At 44.4% G+C, this 17,260-nt stretch overlaps 1 protein-coding gene across 1 annotated transcript in view; it reads left to right on the plus strand.

Annotated features, from left to right (window-relative positions):
* Positions 1 to 649: 649 nt before the first annotated feature.
* The window catches only part of HS3ST5 (heparan sulfate-glucosamine 3-sulfotransferase 5), a 147,732-nt gene continuing 131,121 nt past the window's right edge, over positions 650 to 17,260 (plus strand). The window contains exon 1 of the mRNA XM_033938651.1: positions 650 to 723. The gene's annotated coding sequence lies outside the window, so the exon portion shown is untranslated. The remainder of the gene's footprint in view (positions 724 to 17,260) is intronic.

Genomic DNA, 17,260 nt, shown 5'->3' on the forward strand with positions numbered 1-17,260 from the left:
GGGTATCCTGCCAGAGCTGGTGTTAGACAACAAGTGTGAGCTAGACTAACAAAGAGAGGAAAAGTCTCTTGTTTATTTTATTTACACCACAGCGCTGGCATGGGGTTGGAGATGGCAGAATGGGTGAAGAGCCTACAAAATAAACCTGCCAAGATGTTTGAAAAAGACACCCAATTGGGCAGGAAAAGCAGATGGAATCGATTCGAAGACATTTTCCCTGAATCGGCCACAGAGTGAGTTGCAAAGTGATTTATTCAGTTTGGAATGATGTGATATTTTAGTATGCAAATCCTGTCAGCAGAAACTTGCCTTCTCTTTGTCTTGTACTAAGTGCAAAGCAGAGGACATGAAGCTTTTGTTTTTTTCTTCCTGCTGCTCATCATTTCAGGAAGCAGAGCAGTTCAGGCAGCTTGCCTTGTCTTTTTACCCTGAGAGACAGAGGGGGATCATTTGCCCTTCTGCAGCTGGTGCTTCTTCCTAAGCCGGAACCAAAGGCTGGTTCCCTGCTATGGCAGTGGGGACAAGTTGATGAAGAGCACCACTGGCAGCAAGGAGTTAACCTTCCAGGAAAAGCCAGTGTGAGCAGTGGGCTGTGCATGCAGGAGGAGGAGAGAGGGGTTGGGCTCAAAGACACTGCCTCAGCATCCTTCACAGACTGAGCTTGCACCTGAGGCAATGCAGGCTCCAAGAGCAGCAGCCGCGAGAGGGGGATTGACATTACAGGTAAGGGAGTGGGCATTGCACAACGGATCTGGGCTCCTTTCTTTGCTAGTCGCCAAGGGTCTGTGTTTTGTGCTAGTGACCAAGGGGCAGTGCTAGGGTTTGAGGGGCTGCCCGAATATTTACACTGCTGCTTTTTCATGCATTAGAAGGTTTTTGCTCAAGCGTACTTTTGCACGAGTTTGTGCCTAGTGTTTTGCGGTGGAGGCTTTGTGTGTTGTTCTCAATAATGTGACTTCAGACAATATTTTGCAGTGTTTGGCAGAATGATGTATGTTGATATGGCTGTCTTTTTTTCTCTCTTTATTTATATTGGACTTACAGTTCACAAGTGAATCACAGCAGTGACACTTGCTATCACCCATGCTATCCCTGCCCTAAGTGCAGAACTCTTCATTCTCCAATAAAATCAGATAAAATATAGCAGGCAAAGCATTGCAGCTCACATACAGTACAGCCTTCCTGCCGCTGTCATAAACTGCTTGTCTTTATAACAGATTTGCATCTGAACAAGTTTAACTGACTGCCTTTGTATATATATGTTTACTGTTGGAAAGTTTGGAAATAATTGAGTTGAAATTTGCCATATAGTTGAAATTGAAACTGTGGCCCCACCACCGCTGCCACATCAAGCCCATCCCCCAAAGCCATCCTCCCCAACAGAAAACTCATTCCTCTAGTCGAGGCTGCACATAGTCTGCCTTCTCCACACCCAGAGGTCCACAGCAGGACAGCCCTGATGGCTGTCTTCTCAAAACGATGGCCACAAATTCCCACAGCAGCCTCACAAGACTGCAGAATGGAAATGGCACGACCAAAGGCAACTGGAGGTTGTCCCTGCCCAGGTTGGTTCCAATTCCAAATTGGCAGTTGTGAGTCGCAGCTGCCATTTCGACAATGAGGCCAGCGGAACAGGAGCAACTCAGGACACTCCTGCTCCAAAGAAGCCACTAAACCACCAGGGATTTTAGAAGGTAGACTTGGGAGGACCCTTAGGCAGGGGAGGCTGAGCTTGCAGCGACAGGGCTAGGGTTAGCAGATATCTACTTTTACCCAGACATGTCCTCTTTCTAGAGGACTGACTGGGTGTCCGGACGGTTTTCTCCCCTGTCCAGCATATTCTTCCTTGTCCCCCACCTACCTCCAGCTCTTAATTTTCGGGCCGGCCTGCTGCTGGCAGTCTGCCCTGAAAGCCTTCTATCTGGTCTAACACAGGAAGTTGCTCCAGAGAGAATGCTACTGGGCAGACCGATGTCAACAGACTCATCTCACTGCTGCTGCCAGCCAGCCCGAAGATTAAATTTCAACAAGAAGGTAGGTGAGGGACAGGGGAGAGTCATAGGGATAGGAAGAAGCACCGTCTCAAGGGGGAAAGGGGTTGGAGGGAGGGATAGAGAGAACCAGGGAAGGGGAGAGTGTGGTATAGTGGTTAAAGCTACAGCCTCAGCACCCTGAGGTTGTGGGTTCAAACTCACGCTGCTCCTTATGACCCTGGGCAAGTCACTTAATCCCCCCCCACCCCATTGCCCCAAGTACATTATACAGATTGTGAGCCCGCCAGGACATACAGGGAAAGATGCTTGAGCATCTGAATAAATTAATGTAAAACGTTCTGAGCTCCCCTGGGAGAGCATAAGAACTCAAGAACATAAGATTTGCCTTACTGGGTCAGATTTATGGTCCATCAAGCCCAGTAGCCCATTCTCACAGTGGCCAACCCAGGTCACTAGTACCTGGCCAAAACCCAAAGAGTAGCAGCATTCTATGCTACTGATCCATGCCTTAATAACCAACTATGGACCGGTGCCGGTCCACAGGACCAGCATGTGCATCGGGCCCAAAACAGTGTTCTTCAATGGCCGGTCCATGGTGCGATCGATGCGGTGTTATCTTCGAGCCAGCTCACTCTTCCTCACTGATTCAGTGCACAAAGCCATGGGCAGTGGCTCCTACACCTGAACTGGAAGCCTTCTCTCTGATGTTGCAACATCAGAGGGAAGGCTTCCAGATGAGGCACGGGACGCACAACGAGCCGCTGCTCACAGCTTTGTGCACTGCCTCAGTGAGGAAGAGGGAGCCGGCCTGAAGATAACACTGGGGGTGGCATAAAATGGCCATGCAGGAGCAGGCCAGAAGGTAAGGCATAGCATGGAGGGAGGGAGACAACAAAGGTAGGGGGGAATGATTTTATTTTTGAATTTAGTGATTGAATTATGTCAATTTTGAGAATTTACGTCTGCTGTGAGTGTGCTTTGTGTAGTTTAATTTTGTGGTTAACCATTATGTGTTGTTAAGATTATATTGTGTATCTGTGAAAAATGAATGGAAAAAATAGTGTTACAATTAGTATTATTATGGGGGCGTGGTCTGGGGTGGAGATTGGGTAGAGATGGGCGTGGTCTGGCCTAGTGTTCTTAGCCCAGTGTTCTTCAATCGCCGGTCCACAAAATAATTCTTTTATTTCTGCCGGTCCATAGGTGTAAAAAGGTTGAAGAACACTGGTCTACGATAACACCCATATCCTTTTCTTAAGAATATAAGAATTGCTGCTGCTGGGTCAGACCAGTGGTCCATTGTTCCCAGCAGTCCACTCACACGGCGGCCCCCAGGTCAAAGACCAGTGCTCTAAATGAGTCCTGCCTCACCTGCATACATTCTAGTTTAGCGCTAATCCTCAAAGTGGACCCTAGCATCATTTTGCATTTGTCCACATTAAATTTCATCTGCCACTTGGATAACTTGAGCAGTATAAGACTCTAGTGAGACCTCAATTAGAATATTGTGTAAAATTCTGGAGGCCGCACCTTCAAAAAGATATAAAAAGGATGGAGTTGGTCCAGAGGAAGGCTGCTATAATAGTGTGTGGTATTTGTTATAAGGTGTATGGGCATAGACTCATACTTTGGAGGAAAGGTAGGAGAGGGGAGATATGATAGAGATGTTTACATACCTACATGAAAGGAAGTTCTGAAACGGCTCTGAAAGGGCTTATGGTATTGTCAAAGGATTCTATGGCTGTACAAAGAATGAAGATATATCATCTGCTAAGGAGAGGATGTGATCCTGGGTCAAGGGCAGGTTATTTCCTAAAATTCTAAAATAGACATTAAATAGCGCAGTCATGCAGCAGAATAGCGGGAATTACTACTATTTATTATTTCTATAGTGCTGAAAGGCGTACGCAGTGCTGTATATTTTAACATACAATAGACAGTTCCTGCACAGAAGAGCTTACAATCTAATTTAGACAGGACATTTCGGGGTTGGGGAGATTATAGTAGGTCTAGGTATCTGACAGCAGTGAGTGGGAGTTAAGAGTTGAAAACAGTTTTTAAAAAGTGGGCTTTTAGCTTGGATTTGAACACTGCTAGGGATGGAACATGACATATTGATTCAGGCAGCCTGTTCCAGGCATACGGTGCCGCAAGAAAGAAGGGACGGAGTCTGGAGTTGGCAGTGGAAGAGAAGGGTACAAATAAGAGAGGCTTGCCCGATGAACAGAGATCACGGGGAGGAGCATAGGGGGAGATAAGTGAAGAGAGATATTGGGGGGCTTCAGAGTGAATGAACTTGTAAGTCAGCAAGAGGAATTTAAACTGTATTCGGAAATGAACGGGGAGTCAATGAAGTGACGTGACTTGAGGAAAGAGGTAATGTGAGAATATGAGTCATGCAGCAGAATTTTGAACGGACTGAAAAGGTGATAGACGACTGCTTGGGAGGCCTGAGAGAAGTACGTTGCAGTAATCTAATGTGCGAGGTGATGAGAGCGTGGACAAGGGTTTTGGTAGTGTGTTCAGAGAGGAGAGGACAGATTTTGGTAATATTATAGAGGAGGAAGCGGCAAGATTTGGCGGTTTCTTGGATCTGAGCAGAGATCCATTGTTGTGATTTCTTGTTCTTTCCAAATTTCATATGTTCTATTTTTTAAGAATTTTGAGACCAATTGTAGTTCTATTCCTTGTACTGTTAGTTCATTTAATTTGAGAAAAATGAGTGAGTGGTCCAGTGCAGTGTTTCTGAAAAAGCGGCACACGTACCTTGGAGGTATGCGGGCCGCGTGTTGGGGGTATGCGTCCAGGGATCCCTCCCTGCTTCCTGCCAGGGATCCTTGCCGGCCCCGTGCTGAAGCTGCTGCTGGGGATCACTCCCTGCTTCCCTGTTTGCTTACCCGCTGCACCATCCCCATCCCCAAAGCTGACCCTGTCACCTTGCTGAGCCAACATGCTTCATCCCCCCCCAACAGCAACTCCACGCAGGGATGGGCCACAGCGTATGCAGCGACTCACACACTGCATGCAGCCGGCCCACAAGTCTTCACTCCAACACCAATTCTGATATCGGAGAGAAGGTTCCGGACTAGCCAATCACTAATGGGTATGAGTGTGTGAGTGAGAGATGGTGCACATGGGGAAAGGAAGAAAGGAAAAATGGGCATAGAGAGAGAGGAGTGAGGTAGAGATGCATGGGGAATAGAAGGATGAGAGGGAGAAATGTTGGATATGGTGGTGGAGAAGAATCAGAGGGACAGATTGAAGTGGATGCAAGGGGGAGGAATGATGGACATTATGCTGGAGAGGGGTGAGAGAAGGAGAAATGGGCATGGGGCTGGTGGGCAGTGGTGAAAAATGCCGCACATGATCCAGGGGATGAGAGAGATAGAAATGTTGGTTGTGGCAGTAGAGGGGGTGGGAGAGATGCCTGGATCTCTCAAGACAGATGGACAGTGAGAGAGAGGGAGACATATTGCCGACTTTGGTACTTTTATTCCAGCCTGCACTCGCAGTACAAGATAACCTATGGTGCACATAACTTTAAAACTGTTGCTACTGAATCGGATTCAGTACTACCTGACTTATTGCTAATTTAACTATTAATTTAATTGCTAATTTAACTGTGGCTATCGAATCTTACTTAGGGATATCCGATTTACTGCTATTTAACTAATTTAACTTAATTTAACTGTTGTTACTGAATCTGATCTAGTGCTATCTGATTCACTGCTAATTAATTATCCTAGAAACTGGAAGTAACAGAAACACCAAATAGCCACTGGGACAAGAAGGAGTCAGTTTAGTCTGCAAGCAAGCATCTCCTACTGATTCTACTAATCTATTTAATATGAGATAACATTAAGGATGTTAGGTCACTCTATCCACAGCTACACTCAGCCCATTATCCTGATCTACCCATCAGGCTTATAATTAACCAACAGGAAGATAGAGCAAACCATATCAAGGTAATCTCAAGCAATGGAAGACATCAACGTACCCCAAAAAATAAAAGGATAATGGAAGTAAAACCTATCAGAACCACTACATCCACCAAACCTATCACATCTACTTCCGTTCCCTGTGCATATCTTAACACCAGATCTGTTAGGAACAAAGCATTTTTAATTAAAGATTGGATCATGAACAAACAAATAGCCTGTCTTTTCCTAACGGAAACGTGGCTACTGTCTGAAGATGACCCAATAATAAATGATCTTCTACTAGATAATTTTAAAATTCACATGCTAAATCGTGATGGAAGAAGAGGGGGAGGATTAGCAATCGTCACCAAAGAAGGATTTGTAGTTGAAATATTGGATTCCAAAATGACCAACCAATTAGAAATATTAGCCTGTAAAATTAGCAATAAGGAACTAGAAGATTCCCTTTCGTGTATATTATTCTATGTTCCGCCGAAAAGCTGGCCAAAAGCTAGAGAGGACTTCTGCGAATTTGTCCTCCTTAACTCAATCACTTCATCACATAATCTAATTGCAGGAGACATAAACTTACATCTAGATGAAATAGACAATCTAGAAGTGAAAAACTTTAAAAACTTTCTTTCTTTACTCAATTACAATCTCCCTTCACCCACTCAAACATATGAAAAAGGCCATCATTTAGATGTGGTAGCAATGTCCATAAAGTAGATCATAAATCCTCCCATCTCTCTTTCGGTACTTGGTGTCACGATATCTGGTCTGACCATTTCACTTATTATTTCAATCTATTCTGGACTTGGCTAAAATCTAAGACACGCCCACGGACAAAAAGAGAACACCTCACAAGGGGCCATATTAACCCAGAGGAATATTGGTGAAAGCGAGCCAACATGGCTTCTGCAAGGGAAGATCGTGCCAAACAAACTTACTGCACTTCTTTGAGGGGGTAAACAGCCAGTTAGACAAAGGGGAAGCCGTGGACATCATTTACCTCGACTTCCAAAAGGCCTTTGACAAGGTACCCCATGAGCGGCTACTTAGGAAGCTGTGGAACCACGGGGTGGAAGGGGACGTACACAGATGGGTCAAACACTGGTTGGCAGGCAGAAGGCAGAGGGTTGGAATGAAGGGTCACTACTCGGGCTGGAGGAGGGTCACGAGCGGAGTTCCTCAAGGGTCGGTGCTCAGACTGCTGCTGTTCAATGTATTTATTAATGACCTGGAAACGGGGACGAAGTGTGAAGTTATAAAATTTGCGGATGACACTAAACTCTGTAGAAGGGTTAGAACTGCGGAAGAGTATGAGGACCTACAAAGGGACCTGAACAAACTGGAGGAGTGGGCGAATAAATAATAATAATAATAACAACTTTATTTTTCTATACCGCCGTAGTCAGGTGACTTCTAGGCGGTTTACATTGTAAGAAAGCTGGACATTCAGCGAATAACAAAAGGACTCAATACAATACAGTAGGTCAACATACAATACAATACAATGAGTCTGTATACAATACAGTACCGTACAATACTACTAGTTTAAATACAGTACAATATAATAAGTCTGAATACTATAAGTCTAAGTACAATACAGTACCTGAGATTAAATACAGTACCATACAATAATTCTCAATATGATGCAATATGATGCAATCGTGTAGAAGGGGAAAGTTACATATAGATTGGGATCCATGGGTCATGAGTATCTGAGTATATCTTTAGAATTTCCATTTGAATTGGAGTTCTATGGGTAGCGAATAACTGAATATATGAGGAGCATCTTGAGAGAAGAAGAAAGACGTTTACAGGGAGGGGAGTCCTAGTGAAGGGAGGGGACAGATTTATTCAGTGAATTTTGCGAATAGGGCGGTTTTGATCGATTTGCGGAATGCATTGTAAGACAGATTGGGTTTGTTTATGTAGTTTATCAGCCAGACTTGCTGTCTGTTCGCTTGGAACTTAAAGGTTCTGTCCAGGAATGATTTGTATCTGCAGCCAGACATCTTAGGGTATGCAAAGATGTTTTTGCTTCTGGTCGCTCTTGTGGGGTTGTGTAGGATGAAGTGAGGCTGTAGGTATGAAGGTGCTAGACCCCAGGCTTGCCTGAAACAGGTGCAAGCAAATTTGAATAGTATTCGCGCTTCGACTGGAAGCCAATGCAGCTTTTTATAGTAGGGGCTGATGTGGTCGTTTTTTCTTAGTCCGAAAATTAGCCGAACGGCGGTGTTTTGTATTAAATGGCAGATGAACTTCAATGTAGGGAAATGCAAGGTCATGCATATAGGGAGAAAGAACCCGATGTTCAGCTACCAAATGGGGGGATTAGTATTAGAGGGAAGTAACCTTGAAAGAGATTTGGGTGTACTGGTGGACACAACAATGAAGTCAATGGCTCAATGCGCAGCAGCCGCGAAGAAGACAAACAGAATGTTAGGTATTATTATGAAGGGTATTTCGACCAGAACGAAAGAAGTCATCCTGTCGTTGTATCGGGCAATGGTGCGCCCGCACCTGGAGTACTGTGTTCAGTATTGGTCACTGTACCTTAGGAAGGATATGGCAATACTTGAGAGGGTCCAGAGGAGAGCGACATGAATGATTAAGGGCATGGAAAACCTTTCATATACTGAAAGATTGGAGAGACTGGGGCTCTTCTCCCTGGAAAAGCGGAGACTCAGAGGAGACATGATAGAGACCTAAAAGATCATGAAGGGCATAGAGAGAGTAGAGAGGGACAGATTCTTCAAACTTTCAAAACATAAAAGAACAAGAGGGCATTCGGAAAAGTTGGAAGGGGACAGATTCAAAACAAATGCTAGGAAGTTTTTCTTTACCCAACGTGTGGTGGACACCTGGAATGCGCTTCCAGAGGGTGTAATAGGACAGAGTACGGTAATGGAGTTCAAGAAAGGATTGGACAATTTCCTGCTGGAAAAAGAGATAGAGGGGTATAGATAGAAGGCTACTGTACAGGTCCTGGACCTGTTGGGCCGCCACGTGAGCAGACTGCTGGGCACGATGGACCTCGGGTCTGACCCAGTGGAGGCATTGCTTATGTTCTTATGGTCACAATATGATCTACAAACAAAGATAGAAGAAGGAGTTGATTTCTATGATTACTGAATGAAAACTAGCACATCCATTTTAGATAAAATTGCCCCCAAACGAAATAGCAAAAGCTGCTCAAACAAATACAACAAATGGTTTGACATCGAACTCCTAACAATGAAACAATCAGTAAGACGATTAGAAAGAATCTGGAAAAAAACGGGAAAGCTATCAGACCGGGATAACTGGAGATCCAACAACAACAGATAAAAGGAAAACGTAAAACATTTTACTCATCCATAATTAACTCATCAAACACTAGCTCAAATGGAACTAATACTAAAGAACTGTTCAACATAGTTACGAATTTATTTGACACCACACGCTACACTCAACCCATGCATAACACCAAATTACCCTCAGCAAATGATCTAGCACAACATTTCGATTCAAAAATTAAAAACCTAAAAAATAACTACTCGATAATTGACGAATACGAACATCAATCAACTGATATACAAAAAAATGAAATACCAGCGGACATGATTTGGAGTTCCTTCCACAATTTAGAATGGAATAACTACATCAAGTTATATAACAAATACTCTAAATCATACTGTGTCCTGGACTCATGTCCCCCAGAAATTATGAAAGCAGCTCCATTAGACTTTAAACTATCCCTATTGAATTATCTTTACTACTGACCGCAGGGACAGAGGGAGGAGACTGACTCGGAAATGATAGAAGAAATTAAACAAAAATGTAAGACAGGTAATGTCATAATCTTGGGGGATTTCAGTTTCCCGGAAATAGACTGGGACCTGGGAACCTCTAGCTGTGGCACAGAGGCAAAATTCCTGGAAGTGCTAGGGGACTGCTTCCTGGAACAGATGGTAGGAGAGCCGACGAGAGGAAACACCACCTTGGACTTGATTATAACTGGCATTATGGGTCCAGCAAAGGAGGGTCCAGCAAAGGAAATACAAGTCACAGTCCCGCTGGGGACGAGCGATCACAACATGATTAACTTCAAACTTGATGCCCGAAAAGGGAAAGGTACCAAAACCTCAACCAAGACTTTAAACTTTAAAAAGGGAAGATACGACAGCATGAGAGCCATGGTAAAAGGGCAGATCAAGAAAAAATTGGGCAAAGTCACAACGGTGGAACAGGCATGGTCCCTACTGAAAAATACTATCACGGAGGCACAAAGCCTCTACATTCCGCGGATGTTCAAAGTCAAGAAAACCAAAGGCAAAAGCAAACCGGCGTGGCTTACCAAAGAGGTGAAGGAAGCCATAAATGAAAAGAAGGACTCTTTTAAGATGTGGGAACGCACGAAAACATCTGAAACTTGGATCAAACATAGAGATGATCAGAAAAAATGTCACAAGGTGGTGAGGGTTGCCAAAAAGGTCTACGAGGAGAAAATAGCGCAAGAGGCCAAAAATTTTAAGCCCTTCAGGAAATCTCTCAAATCTTACCTCTTTGATAAATTTCTCGAACCCCTCCCCTCCAAATAACCAAACTCTACGACCTCTCCTTGCATAGTAATCCACTTCAACCGCATTATACAGTCTTTTGCATCATATCTTGTTCTTAAGTCACTCGCACTGTATTTTCACTGAATATATATCTCCGCTGTAAATGTACAGGCTCTTGCATTGTAAATCTGCATTGTTCTTCGCTGTATAAACACCCATGCTGAATATGTACAGTCCTCTGCATTGTAAACTGCGCTCAACTGCATATTATATTCCCTTGCATTGTATCTTCACTGTGTATGTACAGTCTTTCTTACATTGTAAACCGCTCTGAACTGTTTGTGGTATTGTGGTATACAAAAATAAAGTTATTATTATTATTAAAAAACCTGCATGAGAGGGACTGGGAGGAAAAGGGTGCGTCAAGGATGACAAACAAATTGCGGACAGACTGAATTCCTTCTTTGCATCTGTCTTTACAAAGGAAGACACCGCAACAATACCAGACGCAGTGAAAGTGTTCAAGGGAGTTGCAGAAGACAGCCTCACCACAGTAGAAGTGGACTTGGACCAGATAGACAAACTTAAAAGTGACAAATCTCCTGGATCGGACGGAATTCATCCAAGAGTCCTAAAAGAACTGAAATTTGAAATCGGAGAACTATTGCAAAAACTTACCAACCTATCAATCAAAACAGGACAGATACCTGACGACTGGAAGATAGAGAACGTTACACCGATATTTAAGAAAGGATCGAGAGGAGTGCTATGCAACTACAGACCTGTGAGCCTCACATCTGTCCCTGGAAAGATGGTTGAGGCACTGATCAAAGATAGCATAGTCCGGCATCTAGACACACACGACCTGATGGGAGCCAGTCAACATGGGTTCAGGAAAGGGTAATCATGTTTGATGAACCTACTCCAATTTTTTGAGACAGTGAACAGACAAATTGATAGTGGAGAACTGGTGGATATTGTATACTTGGACTTTCAGAAAGCGTTCGACAAGGTTCCACATGTAAGACTTCTCAGGAAACTATAAGGCCATGGAATAGGGGGAGATGTACTAAGATGGATAGGCAAATGGCTGGAGAACAGAGTGGGCATAAATAGGAAGTTCTCAGAATGAGAAAAAGTGACTAGCGGTGTACCCCAGGGCTCAGTGCTTGGACCCATCTTATTTAATATTTTCATAAATGACCTAGAAGAAGGAATATCCAGTGAAATCATCAAGTTCGCAGACGACACAAAGCTATGCCGGGCAATCAGATTGCAGAGAGACAGCGAAGAACTCCAGAGCGACTTAAATCAATTGGAGAAGTGGGCAGACAAATGGCAGATGAAGTTTAATGTGGAAAAATGCAAAGTGATGCATCTGGGCAGAAAAAATAAAGATCACAAGTATAGTATGTCAGGTGTAACTCTGGAAAAGACCAAACAGGAAAGGGACCTGGGTATACTGATAGATGGGACCCTGAAGCAGTTGGTGCAATGTGCGGCGGCAGCGAAGAAAGCAAATAGAATGCTAGGCGTGATAAAGAAGGGTATCACAAGTAGATCAGAGAAAGTTATAGTACCGCTCTATAGAGCCATGGTACTGCATCCAGCATTGTTCCCCATACCTAAAGAAGGATATAAAACTGCTAGAGAGCATGTAGAGATGAGCAACAAAGCTAGTGAATGATATGGAGAACAGTGTTCCCGCTAAGCTGCGTTGGCCTGCGCTCGCGCACAAAATATTACATCGCAGCGCAAAGTTTCTCTTCACAGCGCACACACGCGTCGGTAAGGTAAGGGGACGCATTGGGGGGATTGCACTTCCCCACAATTGCCATGCTTCGGTTCCTCTTCTTCCTTCCTTCCTCCCCCCCCCCCCCCGCGGGACCCTGCGGCACCATCAACTCTTACTCCCTCTAATGTCGGCCCTGCAGCTCCAGACTTCCTCGCACCTTCTCCCCTCCCCCTTTGGATCGCTATTATTTTAAATGTTATAGCCGCGGAGCTGTATCCATCAGTGGAGATGTCTAACCTCGGCCTGCCCCGGAACTCTTACTGCAACAGTGACTTCCTGTTCCTGCCTAGACGGGCGGCTGCTGCAGTAAGAGTTCCGGGGCAGGCCGAGGTTAGACATCTCCACTGATGGATACAGCTCCGCGGCTATAACATTTAAAATAATAGCGATCCAAAGGGGAGGGGAGAAGGTGCGAGGAAGTCTGGAGCTGCAGGGCCGACATTAGAGGGAGTAAGAGTTGATGGTGCCGCAGGGTCCCGCGGGGGGGGGGGGAGGAAGGAAGGAAGAAGAGGAACCGAAGCATGGCAATTGTGGGGAAGTGCAGAGCTGCAGGGAAGAGTGTTGCGGTACCCAGCTGGAGGGAGAAGGAAGATGAGGGAGGGAATTAAAGGAGATGCCAGGGCTTGGAGCGTAGGAGGAAGGTATGCCAGTCTAAGGGAAAAGGAAGGGGGAGATGTGAGAGCATGGAGGGGGAGCGAAAGATGGAAGAAAAGGAAAGGAGAGAGATGCCAGAGAATCAGGGAAGGGGAGATACCAGACTATGAGGAGAGGTGTGGGAGAGGGAAGGCGAGGAGAGAGATGCCAGACCAATGGGGTGAAAGGAGAGATGGAAGGGGGAGGCATACAGTTTCTGGAAGGGGCATAGAAGGAGAGAAGATGCCATATAGGGGAAGAGAGACGGCAGACAGTGGATGGAAGGAAGAGAGTTACAAGAAGATGAGGAAAGGAGAAACCACAGAAGACAAAGGTAGAAAAAAATTTCTATTTATTTATTGCTTTAGGAGACATGTGTCACTGTTTCTGTGAAGCATTGTATGCAGAGTCCAGCTTCTTGCTGGTTCAATTTAACCTTTGTCTATGTATTTTTATTTTATCCCCCCTTTTACAAAACTGTGAAGCGTTTTTAGCACCAGCCTTGGTGGTAGCAGCTCTGATGCTCAGAATTTTATGAGCATCAGAGCTGTTACCTCCGTAGCTAAAATCCACACTACAGTTTTGTAAAAGAGGGAGGGGTTAGTTTGTGATTACATATTCCTTACTAGGCGAAGGTGTTTTCTGTGTTATGTGTGTTCGAAAGACATGGTTTTCTGTTAGGATTGACGGTGTAGGATTGATCTGTGCTGGTCTGGCTTGTTTAGTTTTACAATGGGTGTATTGATGTACTGCTCACTGCAATATGTAAGATGCTGCCTTTTCCTAGGTACTCATGTGTGACGTGTGGTTTGTTACTAAAAATCATGTTTTTCTTACAGATGGGGGGGGGTGCCAAAAAATGATGGGCCCCGGATGTTACATATGCTAGGTACGCCACTGTATGTAAAGATACCAGAAAGCTGGCGTAGCAAAAACTTCTAAGTTTTGAGTATTTAACCCTCCCACAATCTCACGGGCACTCGTTTCAAGTTTATTGAGATTTTGATTTAAACGCAATATCAAATATTTTCAATGCGTATAACAAAAATAAATTTGGGGAAATAAATAAAACCATTTGAACCAGTGTTCCCGCTAAGCTGCGCTGGCGTGCGCTGGCGCACAAAATATTACATCGCAGCGCACACGTTTCTCGTCACAGCGCACGATCGGAAGAGGCGTACGGCAGATGGCAGGGCGGCGAGAGGAGAATCGGGCGAGTTGGCTCATAACTTGCTGGCGCCCGATATTTTTGGCTCACGGTGAAAAAAGTTTGCTCACAACACCCGCCCGCTTAGAGGGAACACTGATGGAGAACCTGAGCTACGAGGAACGACTTAGGAGACTGGGATTGCTCTCCCTCGAGAAGAGGAGACTGGGGGGGGATCTGATCTAGACTTTCAAAATACTGAAAGGATTCAACATAATAGAGCAAGGAAAGCAGCTATTTACAATGTCCAATGTGACACGGACAAGAGGACACAGTCTGAAGCTGAGGGGGGATAGGTCCAGGACGAATATCAGAAAGTTCTGTTTCACAAAGTGAGTGGTGGACGCCTGGAATGCTCTCCCGGAGGAAGTAATTGCAGAATCCACCGTTCTAGGATTTAAGGGTAAACTAGATGCACATCTCCTTAGAAGTGGCATAGAGTGACACGGGTAAGGGTATATTAGGTGCACATCTCCCTTGGGAATCATACAATGACATGGGGACTTGATCCATGCCAGGGCACAGCTGGCGGGGCCTCCGCGTGTGCGGATCACCGGACTTGATGGAACCAGGGTCTGATCCGGAGATGGCAATTCAATAACCTAAACAATGGAAAATTCCTCATTAATAATGGTCATATTGTAATAACCCCAATTCCAAAAAATCGTAAAGAATCAACTATAGACCAGTAGCATCCATCCCATTTATTATAAAAATCATGGAAGGCATGGTACACACCCAACTGATGGAATATCTCGACCAGTTCTCTCTCTTGCATGAAACTCAATCTGGTTTTAGGCCTCTGTTTAGCACTGAGACAGTAATTGGGGCTATCCTGGACAATATGCGCTACTTGTTTAGTAAGGGCCTCAACGCCCTAATCATGCAATTTGACATGAGCTCTGCCTTCGACTTAGTGGGCCATGGGAAACTATTACAATGCTTAGATGCAATTGGAATCAGAGGAGAGGTATTAAACTGGTTTCGAGGTTTCCTTACTTCGCGCACCTACCAAGTCCGTTTTAATTACGATCTCTCTGATACATGGAGCAATCTATCTGGCGTGTCACAGGGATCACCATTATCCCCACTGCTCTTCAATGTTTACATGGCCTCATTGAGTGTGCAATTGTCCCAACTGGGGATAAAACTATTTAGCTACGCTGATGACTTCATGATAATTATCCCATTTACTACCTCTGTCTCAGAAGTCACCCCCAAAGCAACAGAAGTACTAAATTGGATGGAGCAATGGATGACCGAATTCAGACTAAAGCTAAATTCAGAGAAAACAAAATTCTTTCTAGCATCACCAAGCCCACTTGACACCAAAGCATCATTGTGCATTAATAACCTTAGTTATCCCATTCAACCCACTATGAAGATATTGGGAGTAACACTGGACCAGAGCCTGACCATGAAAGACCAGGTAGACTCCCTGATTAGAAAGATCTTTCTCACCCTCTGGAAGCTTCGGTCCATCAGAGCTTACTTCGATGTCTCATCATTTAGAATTTTGGTACAATCCCTCATACTGAGTCAACGCGATTATTGTAACATTGCCTACTTGGCACCCTCCCAGAAGAACATGTGACGATTGCAACTGGTACAAAATGCAGCGGTTAGGTTACTTTGTGGACTGAAGAAGTTTGATCACGTGACACCTTCCTACTGACTTCTGCACTGGCTGCCAATGAAGGCACGTGTGAAATTCAAGTTTGGTTGTTTTTGCTTCAAGGTACTTTATGGCTTAGCCCCTAAATATATAACAGACCTTTTTTCCTTCACAACCAACAGATTCAGAAGAACCTCACATCCAAACTTTGTTTCTCCACCGGTTAGAGGTTGTAAATTTAAAAGTCATCACCAACATCTTCTCTCACATCAAGCAGCATAATGGGGTAAAGACCTGGAACAACTGCTCGTGCCTACTACTTATAGGGAATTCAGGAAACGCCTAAAAACACATCTGTTCCAGAAGTACTTAGGTAACTGATCTATACATTCTTAGTCCTCAACAAAAGATCACCAACTCTGAACTTTGTTTATTCCACTCAATCTGTAATACCTTATAATCATTGTAAACTGCATAGAACTTCACGGTCCTGCGGTATATAAACTGTTATTATTATTATATTGCCAATAGGGGTGGAGGAGAGAGAAAGAAATGGAGGGAAGAGAAAGAGAGAGATGTTGGTTGTGGAAGAGGATGGGGTCCGGAAGACAGGAAGTGTGCAGGAGGCAGAAAGAAAGAAATATTGTAATGCAACCAGATACTCATGAAATCACCAGACAGGGAGTAGATCAGTCTGAGGGCAGTGTTTTGTATAGTCTGAAGTTGTTTTATCAAGTTGGCAGGACAAGGTAGATAGAGGGAATTGCAATAGTCCAGTAGACCTAAGACTAGGGATTGGACAATTAGCCTGAATTGTGCTGAGTCGAATAATTTTCTTATTTTACGTAGATTTCTCATAATTAAAAAAGCTTTCTGGGACCGAAATGCAAGGGACCTGGGGAGAGGAAGAAGTGATATGGATTGCTCTGAAAAGAGAAGATGGAACTTCTATCTATGTGGGTGTAGTCTACAGATCTCCGACTCAATCGCAGTAAATTGATAAGGATATGATTGTGGATATCCAAAAGTTTGGAAGGAAAGAGGAGGTTCTGCTGTTGGGAGATTTCAACCTGCCGGATGCGGACTGGAATGTTCCGTCTGCGGAATCAGAAGAAGTAGGGAGATTGTGGATGCCTTTCAAGAGGCTCTGCTCAGACAAATGGTGACGGAACCCACAAGGGAAAAAGCGATATTGGAATTGGTCCTCACAAATGGAGAGAGTATCTCTAATGTTCGAATGGGTGCTCACCTGGGTAGTAGCGATCATCAAACGGTTTCGTTTGATATAACGGCTAAAGTGGAGAGCGGCCGCACGATACTTAAAGTCCTAGATTTCAAACATACGGACTTTAATGCAATGGGAAAGTACCTGAAGAAAGAGCTGTTAGGATGGGAGGACATAAGAGAAGTGGAAAGACAGTGGTCTAAGCTGAAAGGAGCGATAAAAATGGCTACGGACCTTTATGTGAAGAAAATCAATAAAAACAAGAGAAAAAGGAAGCCGATATGGTTCTCCAACCTAGTGGCTGAGAAAATAAAGGCAAAA

Source organism: Geotrypetes seraphini, chromosome 3, assembly GCF_902459505.1.
Source record: "Geotrypetes seraphini chromosome 3, aGeoSer1.1, whole genome shotgun sequence".
Classification (NCBI taxonomy): Eukaryota; Metazoa; Chordata; class Amphibia; order Gymnophiona; family Dermophiidae; genus Geotrypetes; species Geotrypetes seraphini.